Below are 12,667 nucleotides of genomic sequence, written 5' to 3'. Positions count from 1 at the left end.
AGATCACGGAAAGCCCGAATGATATTTGAGTTCACTCCTCTTTTAGCTGAGTTTAGCAACATAAGCGCATGAATCACTGAATCAAACGCTCTCTGCAGGTCTAAGCCACTGATCGCTAGGCTTTCTCCTGATTTGTGTGCATCCAGGAGTACATATGCAACGACATAGAGCGCTTCAGCACAACCAATATCGCGTTGGAAACCGAACTGTCTTGGAGGACAGCAACACAGTTTCTCAAACTCGTCTACGAATAAAAGTTCAAATAACTTGAAAAGAGAAGTGGCAATCGTGATTGGACGGAAAGAGGAGCATTGTAGGGTGGATTTCCCTTTTTTAGGAGCTGACGTAAGATCTCCAATTGAGAAAGGGGTTGGGACAATACCCTGAATGAGGATAATCTACATCAGGAGAGTTACGTGACTAATGAGAGCGGGTCCCCCACTTTTTAGATGGAGTGCGCTGATCTCATCAATCCCGAAAGATTGTTTAGGTTTTAGGCAAGAGATGGCCCTGCATACAGCTCCCTCTGTTACAACATAATAACCCTTAGGACAACCAGCTAAGAAGTCGTCCAACTCAGCTTTGTATCTTTCGTTGAGGGCTGGGTCAGGAGGCAAAAATTCTGACTCATAGTACGCGTACCATTCAAAAATCAGGGATAGCAGATGCGTACAAGGAATCATCGCTTTTAGAGGACAGAAAACGCCAAAGAAGAGAAGGATTAATTTTGGCCCTTGTAGATTCGATATCAGTCATCTTTTTTCTGTGAGCTTTAAGCTCCTTCGTGAATTTTCTTTTTGTGAGCAGATGGATTGAATTGACTACCCCCGAACGGGGTCGTCCACAAGAAATCCAAAGTTGAAGCCAAAATTTAGACTTAGAATGGGTATCCACTAAATCTGGATTTTCAGACCAGCAAGGAAGGGTAGGATGACGGGGTCTACTTAGAGGGATGGTAGCTTTTTCAGCACAGCGAAGGGCATGGCCTATTTCTGCGCAATATATATCAACTGACAGTTGTGTTTCCTCCTTTAAAAGAGCAGTTAATCTAGAGAGATGATGGAAAGGGACACGGATCTTACTAAGGACTCTGGCGGCTTCTTCTTGAAATAAAACAGGGTTAATTTTACGCCTCCTGAGATTTGCGGACGCAACGATGTGATCGAGATCTGATGTAGACATTGAGGTGTGTACGTGTGTAAAATTTAAATCTTTGCACTTGAGATCAAACTGGTCTCCAAAAATACTAAGCAACAACATAGAACGTAAAGACCTAGGTAAGAGCGGTTCATTCAAATCGCAATTGAAGTCACCAACTAGTATGCATTGAAGGCTTAAGGATCTAATATGGTTAATACACTGATCACTAGAATAAGTAAAAGCACGCTCCAAACGCTCATCATGGTAACTTGTAGGCAAATATACATTAATAAAAACACAGCCCTCAACACGAATCGCTAGAAAATTATCATTGACTTCAAATACACTAGATCTTAGAGTAGAACAAACAAAAGTGGCAATACCACCGGAGGGTTGCCCTTTCCTACTTAGCTGGTTTGCTGAAACTGAATAAATCGATACTGAACTATTAAAACTAAGAATACTTTTACTGCGGCTTGTGACGAAATGTTCTTGTAAACAGACAACTTCATTTTGCTCAAATATAACATCTAAGATCGGAACTTTATTCGCAAACAAGCCATTAATGTTCCACGATAAGCATTTAACTGCAGAAGCTTCAGATGTCATTTCTTTTGTGGATTACTGTTTGAAGGACATTTTACACTGTAACACATGTGACTGCCAATTTTGCATTCAACGCAGAATGTCGGCTGTCTGCATGGTTCATCCCGCGTAGATCGTTGTTCATTTGAGGCACATCTAGAGCATACAGGTTAAGCCGTACACTGGGAAGCAAGGTGACCGATTTTGTGACAGTTATAGCATCGTCTTGGCAAGAACTTAAACGGATCAGCAGGTAGATGCTTGTAGCCAATAATCACCAAACCACTCAGAAATTGTTGGAGCTCACTGGTAGTGTCAAAATACACTTTGAAAGAACGGGATTTTCTGCATTGTTCAGTCTTTGTACTATTTGGGATTAGATTTTTTAGTCCTTCACAGTTTATATCCTCAGGGACATTTCGAAGCACAGCTATGTACAGGGGTTCTCGAACAACAATTTTGAGATCAGGCTTGGAAGATTTTGCTTTCTCAACGATTTTCGCTGCTGCAGCTTTTGACCTGACCATAAGCTTCCATTCGTTTGCAGATTTGCAAAGTTCGCTAATGTCATTTGCATTTTCACAGAAACTGTCTGTGAAAGCTTTCCGGTCATTTGGGTCATTGCGTTCCTTGGGGGGATTTTTCAAGACAACAGAATAGGAAGGATCTTTGGGCTTGGACATTTCAGGTGCGCTACGACTGCTTGTGAAAATATTGACGGCTGGAGCGGACAGGGTAGCTAAAAAACTATCAAGCTTCTGAGAGAGTTCATTCACTTTGGCAGTAACTGTTGCATTCACCGCATCTCTGATGACCGGAACCGAGCAGGGGTTAAAGATGACAAATTTTGGCATGCTGACATTATTTTTCGCAGCTGCTACTAGAAGTTTGCACATTTCAATGATATTGTCTTCATCTTTAGAATAGGTCACAAGACGATTCGTAATATTCAACTTTACAATAGCTTTTACAATACAGTCCAATTTTATTCCATTTGTAAGTGCTCTTGTAACACAATTCAGTAACGGATTCAAAATAATTTTTTCACTTTCCGCCATCGTAGGTCCAAGTGTAATCAAATCTCAATGTAGAGTTGCAAAACAAAGACTTACCCGCAAGGGGGGCTTTTTTAAGTCCCCCCACTTTCCAATAAACGCCTTCTAATTATCCAAATGAAATAATCCAATCCAAATGAAATAGTACAAATAGTTCAATCACACAGCCTGACAGTCAATATAACCAAAAACCACTTTTTTTACAGATAATCCTCTCAGAAAATAGCAGGTGTTAACTGCATGAATGCTTGACCTTGACTGAACTCACTGAGTTCAGTGAGTTATGAAGAACTCACTGACTAGCCTTGATAACACAATTAAGAACCTGGATTTAAAAAAAAAAAAGAAGAAGTTAATGACTCTTTTTCCAATTTATAAGCTGAAATGGAAGCTGAAATTGACACCAAATTTAAACCCTTGAAGAAAGAGTCTGCTCTCTGGAGAGGTCATCAGGTGCTGTCACAGACAAGTAAGTGCTGAAAGATCTAGTTACAGCTGAGGCAACTGCTCTGGGGGAAGCACACATGAAAAATTTGAAAGCCAGGTAAAAATTCTAATCTTTGAAGACCATGATGGACAAAAAAGAAGACAAAATATAGTGGTCTTTGGAGTTAATACCCAAAAACATGATGCAAAGTTTGTCCATAAATACCTAGCTAACAATCACAATCTACCTAGTGTTCCTATATCAAATGTCCACAATCTAGTGAATCCAAAGGGTTCTGGAACCCAAACCCTCTGCGCCCACCCCTAATTATGTTCCCTTTCCATGACTTCAAGACCAAAAAATTGATTCTCCAGAAATCATTGGAGACAAAAGGGAAAGTACAGTTCAGAAATAATGTATCAAAAAATGACCAAGACAAAAGACAGAAGTTATATGAGGAACTGAAGAAAGGACAAGCAGGTGGTAAAATTAAGCTAGTGAATAAAGGCACCAACATTGTCCCAAAAAACTCAACAGCCTGCAGGCTCCCCAGGGTTGCAGGTAATGGAGATGTGGATAAAATTGCTGCTAGTCAAAATCATGTAAACAGTAATATTTAGAGATTATAGTTTAAACATGTTAAATTTAAGCCCCACATTTACAACAGATGATGATGAGTCATTTGCCAGTGACATATCAAGTGTTAGAAGCAGAAAACGTTCAAGTAGCTCTTCTTCCCAATCTTGTCAGTCAGAGCTAAACGGCTTTAATGATGGCTATATTGAGCACAAATATGGATTGTTAGTGCTTTACAGTAATGTAGAATGCATCACCACCAAAATAGATGAAATTAAGGCTGTGATTTCAACCAGGCCTGAAGACAGTGTGTTTACTTTTACTGAAGTTAGACCAAAGAACACTTTGGTGTCACTTACTGATGCACAAATCCAGATCCCTGGGTTTACAACAGTTCCTGAAGGAAGAAGAATTGTCTTGTACATCACATCAACCCTGAATGTAGGAATCCTTAAACTTGATTCTCTTTATAGACCGTGGGTAGAACAGGAATAGATAAAGATTGAGCAAAAGAGTCATCCTTCAATTACAGGATGTATTTATAGAGGCCCAAGCTCCCCCTGTCAGAAAAGTTTTCATCTTGCAATTGCAAATGCTATAAATTCAGTGATGAGTTATTCTTCTCAAAATGTATTAATTGTTGGAGACTTAAACCCGCCCCAAATTTTATGGGTTGATGGCTAAGTTGCCAAAGGTAATTATTACAATCAGACTGACCCATTCCTTGAGTGCATACATGAGCATTCATTATATAAGGCTACTGATTTCCCAACTAGGCGCCAAGGGGGCCAGTACCCAACTCTCCTGGATCTCCTATTTGTTAAAGATGAGGAAGCAATCCAAAGGGTTGACCCAAATCTGCCTTTTGGGGCAAGTGAACATACAGCCATTACTTGTTAACTAAAGCATGTGTTTACAAATTACAACAAGGTCAGGCCAAATTTAGCTAACCAAGACTCGTACTTTGTTGAAAATAAAAAATATAGAGGAAGCTTGACTTGATATGAAAAGACAGCTTGTGCAGACAACTGCAAAATATACAACAACAGCTCGGAAACAGAGACAAAGAACGCTCCCTTACATGATACAAGAAATCAGACAAGCAATCCAAAAGAAAAAGAAACTCTAGAGAAAGTACAAGGACACTCCAACACAGGTAAATTATAACAATTTTAAACTGATACAAAATAAAGTTCAGCATCTTACAAGAGAACTTACAAGCAAGTATGAGGATTCCTTAGCATCAGCTTCAAAAACTAATCCAAAGAAGTTTTGGAAATATGCCTCAATTCAAAAGGCTGGTAGATATTCAGTAACAGAACTCTCGGAAATTAAGAATAGTATAACCAATCCTGGAGGATATTGCTGAAGTCCTGAGTAAGCAGTTCAGGTCAGTTTTCACACCTCCAGATAATGCTCCATTGCCAGAAATGTTGGATTACAATATTGAGAAGCCTATGCAAGTAATCACCATCAAACCTGTGGACATAGAACTGAGGCTCAAAAGATTAAATCCAAATAAGTCTGTTGGCCCTGATAGAGTTCATCCCCAGACCTTAAAAGAGGTCCATTTGGAGCTTGCCCCTTGCTTTACAAAACTGTTCCAAAAGTCTGGATACCAAAGTAGTTCCTTAAGATTAGAAAAATACAACTATTACAGCTGTCCACAGGGGTGGAAGTAGGAATAATGTCACCAATTACCAACCAATTAGCATTACCTCATCAGTTGGTAAAATTCTTGAAGGAATTGTGAGTACCACAATTACAAAACATTTATTTAATAAAAAACTGCTCACAAACAGCCAACATGGCTTCAGATCTGGGCACTCAGTTGAGACAAAACTTATAGATGCTTATGACTATATCACTAAGTTGCTAGATCTCAGTACTCCATTTGACATGATCCTTTTAGATTTTGCCAAAGCATACAACAAAGTCTGTCATTGCTAACTGAAGATAAAACTAAAAGCTATTGGTATTCATCTGGAGGCTGTAGAATGGGTGATACAGTTCTTTTCAGGAAGAAAGCAGAGAGTCAAGGTATTTGGAGACAATGGGCAAGAATTCTTCTCAGAAGTTGACAGTGGTGTGCCTCAGGGAACAATTCTAGGACCTACATTGTTCAATAGTTTCATTAATGATGCTCCAGAGGCTGTAAGAAATAAGATGAGCCTTTATGCTGATGATTCAAAGCTAATTGGCTCCACAGAGTCATCAGTTACAAGAGCTTCCATACAAGATGAGCTGAATTTGATTTCAATAAGGGTCAGTGAGTGGAAACTTGAATTTCAAATGAGAAGTGCAAGTCAATCCACTTTAGAAGAAAGAACATAAGGTGGCAGTACCATATGATAGGAGGAGATGGTTAAAGACAATTGATTGAGTCTTTGGCACAAGGGAGAGATTTGGGACTTGTTGTTGATGAGGAACTAAAATTTAACAAGCATGCACAGACAGAAGTTGCCAAAGCATTCCACACCCTTGGCATGATCAAGCATACTGTATGCAGCAGATCATCTAAAGTTATGACCAAACTATACAAGGGTCTTGTACAGCCATTGCTAGAATTTGGGATGGGTGTTGCAACACCCCTGAACAAGGGTGATCAGCAAAAATAGAATATGTCCAAAGACAGGCAACAAAAGTTGTTGATGGATGCAAGAATCTTGACTATCCATCACGATTGAATAGGCTGAAGCTCTCAACAATGGTGCAGAGGCATCAAAGATGGGATGTCATAATGACTTATAAACTTTTGAATGCTGACTCATCTGGTCAAAATCTATTTCAGATTGATGAATCCTCCAGGACAAGGGGGCTTAGTAAGAAGTTGTCCCAGAAGAGGGCAGATACCAGAATCTGCAACCACTACTTCTCCAATAGAGTGATTATCCAATGGGACAATCTTCCTGATACTGCTGTAATTGCTCCATCTGTTGATGACTTTAAGATTGCTGTCAACAAGAATTGGTCCATTAAGACATGGAAGACAGAGCAGGATACAATTGATTAAATAGTTCTTTATCATCACTAATTAGCAGCTCTGTAGGTTTTTTTTTTCCTTTTTTTGCTGGACAATGCAATTTAAGGTAGGCCTAATTTTCAGATTAATAACTATACATTCATTCTTATGGTTTTTTTTACCATTTTGAAAATTTGTCCCAAGCCTACATTGAATAATCTCATATAGCCATAAACTATATGAAATATTAACCATAAATATGATGGAATTCATGCTACATAATAGGCAGTAAGCATACATGAATTAAATTTCCTTGCAATTTCTATCTCTTATTGAATCAGTTTTCATTGATTACTATATAACTTTTTATGTACTGGTGCATTATGTGGGCACTACTAAAGAAGTCAAGTTTGGTTAATGCTAATGAAATAAAACAGGATGCATATATAATAGTTTAGAAATAAATTTGGGCTATATTTGCACATTACGGGGAGTGGGGGGGAGGGGGTAAAGCATAACATATATTAAATATGTAACCTAACCAAGGTACATTTCCCCCCCTAAACCCCACAAAACAACAGTTTAAATATTATAAACACAATGAAAACCATGCTATGCATTCCATTTCTCTACAGCATTTGGCAGGTTTTGTCTCTTGTTAGTATATAACAGTGCCCATATAATGCACCAGTACCTTTTTAACATAGCCTTGACTATATGACACCATTGGAGGGGGGTATCTGGTGATGAACTATCAAAATGCCATCTTATCAGCCACTGTAGACTCACTCAAAGCTGGAGTCAACAAAGATTGGGCCAATGTTGACTGGAAGCTCAATGGGGACTTGAAAATTAACTGAGGTTGTTAAACCATCATCAGCCCAAAATTTACAGGTCATCATAACCTTAAGTTGCTGGAAATTGTAATTTTAAGAAAACATACACAATACAGGGTATATCTTTGCACAATAAGGAGGAGGGGAGTTAAGTTCATTTCTCACACAAATGAACATCATATTTTTATTCAGGATGATATTCTGATTCTAGAGGTATGTCTTTGTTTTAGCTAGCCTATCTTATTAGCAGAGCCAGCCTTTAGGGATGGCAAATGGTGCAAACTAAACTAGCTCTGCACCTACTGGTGTTCACTTTCAAAAGAGACAAAAAATTCTAAAGGTCAATGGCCTCTAGAGGGAGAAGGGGAGGAGGTAGGCTACTTCAAAACACCTTCCCAGGACAAACTTTAATCTGTAAACCCATTCATGAGAGTTTCATTTCCTAACCTAACCCTATTTCAAGATAGGGTAAAATCCTACTTTAGCTACTTTTGGCTATCTTGGAAAGGGTTTAAGTCAGGAAAATGAAGATTTCAGGGATGAGTCTACAGGCTAAAGTATGTCCCAGGAAGGTATTTTGAAGTAGCTATCTCCACTCCTTCTTCCTCTAGAGGGTCCTGAAATTTGCCTACATGATGGGTCTAGGCCTATACCTATTGAAAATTTGACAAAACAACATTCTACCTTAATTTTCAGTTATCGGATTCTTTTTCTCTGGATTTAATTCTGAAGATGCAATTCTTGATATTTGAGTAGAATTTTAAGCCATATCAATGTTTTTTTCTCCAAATCTAGGAAATGTATTTGCCTACCTTCAAAACCTTATAAATAGGAATGAATCAAATTTGTAGAGCTCAAAACAATTTGGTTGTACTTTATTTAATCAAAAGGTCTATTCCGCGAAGTTTTACTTTTACTAAACATACATTTTTAAAGACCATCAAAGATCAGGCCCCTCTACAGAAAGAAGCATTAGAGGTAGGTATTTCAAAATACCTTCCTAGGACATATTTTAGTCTGTAGACCCATCCCTTAAAGTTTAATTTTTCTAGCTTAATCCCTTTCCAAGATACCCAAAACTAGCTAAAGTAGAATTTTACCCAAGATAGCAAAAAGTAGCTAGAGTACAATTTTACAACATAACCTTGCAAAACAGATCTTCTGCTGAAATGAAGTACAGGGAAAGTGTTTTCAGCTTCACAACTTTGCTGATTCTCAATTTATGAGGTTTCAAAGATCTGCAAGTACATTTCCTGAATTTAGGAAAAAACCTATTGATATGGCTTAAATTTTAGTAAATATTTACCAAATCATATTATTGAGTTATGAATAAAGTGAATATACCACTCAATGCCTTTTTTTATGCTCTTACTAAAATATAATAATCATTTTTGTCAGAAATGAATTTTACCCTCACCCCTATTTATACAATTCAGGGTATATATTTGGGTAAAAATTTAGAATTGTGGCACCTGATAAGGAGACGTGTTAAGAAAACAATTCTTACTTTTAAATATGTCTAATGATCCTAGTTAACATATTATCCAAGGGGAGAACCTTTATCATCAAGTCTTTCCTATAAAAATCCTTCCTTTTTCAGCTTATAAGAAAAATTTTCCTAAAACCACCACGCTGAGATTCAATGCTTAAGTCTATTGAAATTGCCACTATGAGTTGCCACCAAATAACTTGTTTTATAGATAGCATTCATGCTGGTCTTTTTAATTCTGCTTTTTTTAATGAGCAGTGGCACAAATACAAAAATATTAATAGCAGTGGTGAAAATTAAAATATTGCTGTAAATACACATATACATAGAGAGTATATACCCCACCCTCCTAATGTAATGTAAACATGTAAATAGTTGTTTAATTTTTATTTTTGCCACACCATTTTCTATCATTAAAAACAAAAAATTATTATACCCCACCCCCCTAATGTGCAAATATACAACCAAAACTGCATTCTGATTCTAAATATAACCTTCATTCACATAACAAATAAATGTTGCCCCCACCCCCTGATGTGCAAATATATACCCTGATTTGGATATATTTAGGGGTTGGGGTACAGTTCATTTGGTTATATTTAGGTTCATAATGCATTTTTTGTAATATATTTGCACATTAGGGGGGTGAGGGTATATACTCTGTATGTATATGTATATTTATAGCAATATTTTGATTTTTACGACTGCTATTAATATTTTGTATTTGCACCACTGCTCATTTAAAAAACAGAATTACAAAGACCAGCATGAACACTTTCTATAAAACAACTTATTTGGCAGCAATTTAAAGCAGCAATTTCAAAAGACTTAAGCATTGAATCTCAGCATGGTGGTTTTAGGAAACTCTTTTTTTTAAGTTGGAAAAAGAAGGATTTTTAGAGGAAAGACTTGATGATAAATGTTCTCCTCCTGGGATAATATGTTAACTAAGATCATTATACATATTTTAAAGTAAGAATTGTATTCTTAACATGTCTCCTTATCAGGGGCCACAATTCTAAATTTTTACCTATATTTGCACATTAGGGGGGTGGGGGTAGATTTTAGGTCAATATCTACCAAATCATATTATTGAGTTAGGACTAAAGTGAATACACCATTTGATGCCTTTTTTAATGCTGATTACAAATATAATAAGCATTTCTATCGGAAATTAATTTCAGCCCCCCCCTATATATGCCAATTCAGGGTTAGGTTAGGTTGGGTTAGGTATAGCCTATATAGGGGGGGGGCTGAAATTCATTTCCAATAGAAATGTGTATTATATTCGTAATCAGCATAAAAAAAAGGCATCAAATGGTGTATTCACTTTATTCCTAACTCAATAATATGATTTTGTAGATATTGTCCGGATTTTATTTCTGATGTAAATGAGAGGTAAGTTTAAACTCCCCCCACCCCCCTAATGTGCAAATGTAGCCTATGCCCTGAATTGGTAAATAGCCTATAGGGGGTGGGGGCTAAAATTCATTTCTGACAAAAATGATTATTATATTTTATAAAGAGCATAAAAAAGGCATCAAGTGGTAGGCCTATATTCAGTTTATTCATAAGTCAATAATATGATTTGGTAAATATTTACCTAAATTTCTACTCAAATAACAGGAATTAGCCTACATTTCTAGAACTAAAACCAGAGAATAAAAATGTGAGAATGAAGATAAAATGTTGTTTTATCAAAATTTCAATAGGTAACTTAGAAGCTTTGCATTATCTTCCCAGAGTATGTCATTGGCCTTGATTTATTAGCCTACTGAAAGTTTCATTTTTCCTACCTAAACTCCTTCCAAGATAGCAAAAAGTAACTAGGCTAAACTATAATTTTACTCTCAGGCACTATACACCAATAAGGCTGTCTCTTTAACTGTAGGATACATGTTGGTGTTACATCCAAAAAATAAAGAATCCAATCATGTGCTCACCTGTCTGACAGTTATAGAATCTTGTATAACCTATGTTAACCTTGAAAATTTACCAAACTTAAGAGCAACAGCCTAGGAGTGAGCATTGCAGTTTGAAATCACATTCTCTGCATGCTGAATGTTTTGAATTCTTCAAGGCCTGCGAAGCCATCTGTTATTCCATAGCCTTAAGCCTTGCGACACCCACATCCAACCGGGAATTCGACAAAGGTCAACAAAGGTTTTGTATATCAACGTTTTGAATGCGTGTTTTCGACATCTCGAATGTCTTCTAAGAGCCCGTGCTCAACCACGCTATTCCAGCAAATTACAGTTTTGAAGAACCCGTGTCCAATACGCGTGTAACCCCTAACATGAAAACGCTTTAAAGTTTTGCTGGTTGAACAGGAAGAAATTGAAAACGATTTTTGTCGAAGGAAAAGGGCTGAACAGTCTCGACTGAAAAGCCCCGCCTGGCTGAAATAGAAGAAGAAGAACCCGCTCAAAAAACGCTTCGAACCCGGTGGCAGAAAACACAACTCATGTTAAGCCATTTTCACAATAAAGTCCAAATAGTAATTTCGTTTATTTTGGCTATTTGTGTCACTTTTGTAGTTAATCTTATCCGTTATGAAAAAACTCTGGCATACAAAAAATTATATTCGTGATTCCTTGATAACATCCATGTTTTCGCGTAAAACCCATGCTTTTTAAATGTAAATCCATCACATTTCCAAAATCCCTGGCATCGGTAAAAAAAAATCCATGGAAACATGGATGAATACATGGCGTTGGAAAGCTTAACAATGGCTAATGACATTGTGTTGTATAGACTCAGTACAAATTTTTTAAACATCAAGAAATAATGCTTTTATAGTCTTACGAGGGGAAAATGATATTGATATCTAACAATTTCTTTTATCTGGCGTTCGATGGATTAATGGATAGCAACGAAATTATTATGAAATGTAAGAATACCCAGATACTGTTGGAAGGAACAATAAAATTACAACTTCGTTGCATGATAAAAAGTAATTGGATCCGAATGAAGAAAATTAGTCCTTTCAAATAAGCATTTCACGCCAAAAATAAGCCAGAAAAATTAAAATCCGCCAAGATGTACGCCTGAAAGGATTACTAAAAAATTTTCCACCAGTCACCATCAAAATACATCAGTTTCGGGGGAAATATGCCAATATTGCAATATTTCTAGGATGGTACTCGCTCGCAGATGAGGAAGTATCGACATATCTTACTTGTCGGGTGACGCAAGGTGTGGCTGAGGAGTTGGAGGTGACGTGATTTGAATATGAAGGACAATTCTTTAAACTAGCCATAACGGCTTCTTACTTCGCTATTGGGAATTCTATACTATTGTCATTTAAAGAGAAACGAGCCTGGCTCTGCTTAAGAAGAACGCATTGTATAAGCAACGACGACTTGGATAAAAGAGATATTAGACATAGGCTAATGAAAAAAAAATGTAAAAAGGAGTGAAAAACACATAAATCCACCGTCCTAGCCGGAAAAATAAGATAACTTTGAGATCTGGAAGATAAAAAAAGTGGTTGAATTAATTGAGGAATTGCATCTAAGGGTGGATTGATATTACAGTAGTTGAGCCACTCCCTATTAAAATGTGTAACAGGGTGTAAGAGCAAATGAAGGAAAGTAA

The 12,667-nt window shown here is 37.1% G+C and overlaps 1 protein-coding gene across 2 annotated transcripts in view; it reads right to left on the bottom strand.

Moving 5' to 3' along the window:
- The window catches only part of LOC148941190 (uncharacterized), a 95,897-nt gene extending 84,760 nt beyond the window's left edge, over positions 1 to 11,137 (bottom strand). Inside the window, exon 1 of one of the 2 annotated variants that reach the window (XM_089103881.1) lies at positions 11,014 to 11,137. The gene's annotated coding sequence lies outside the window, so the exon portion shown is untranslated. The remainder of the gene's footprint in view (positions 1 to 11,013) is intronic. The other variant, XM_089103882.1, reaches the window with a different exon arrangement.
- Between the last annotated feature and the right edge of the window lie 1,530 nt (positions 11,138 to 12,667).

Source organism: Artemia sp. Qi Xiang Cuo, chromosome 18 (assembly GCF_049724085.1).
Source record: "Artemia sp. Qi Xiang Cuo chromosome 18, ASM4972408v1, whole genome shotgun sequence".
NCBI classification, from domain to species: Eukaryota; Metazoa; Arthropoda; class Branchiopoda; order Anostraca; family Artemiidae; genus Artemia; species Artemia sp. Qi Xiang Cuo.
Note: the sequence above shows the minus strand (reverse complement) of the source record. Positions and strands in the feature narration are given on the sequence as shown.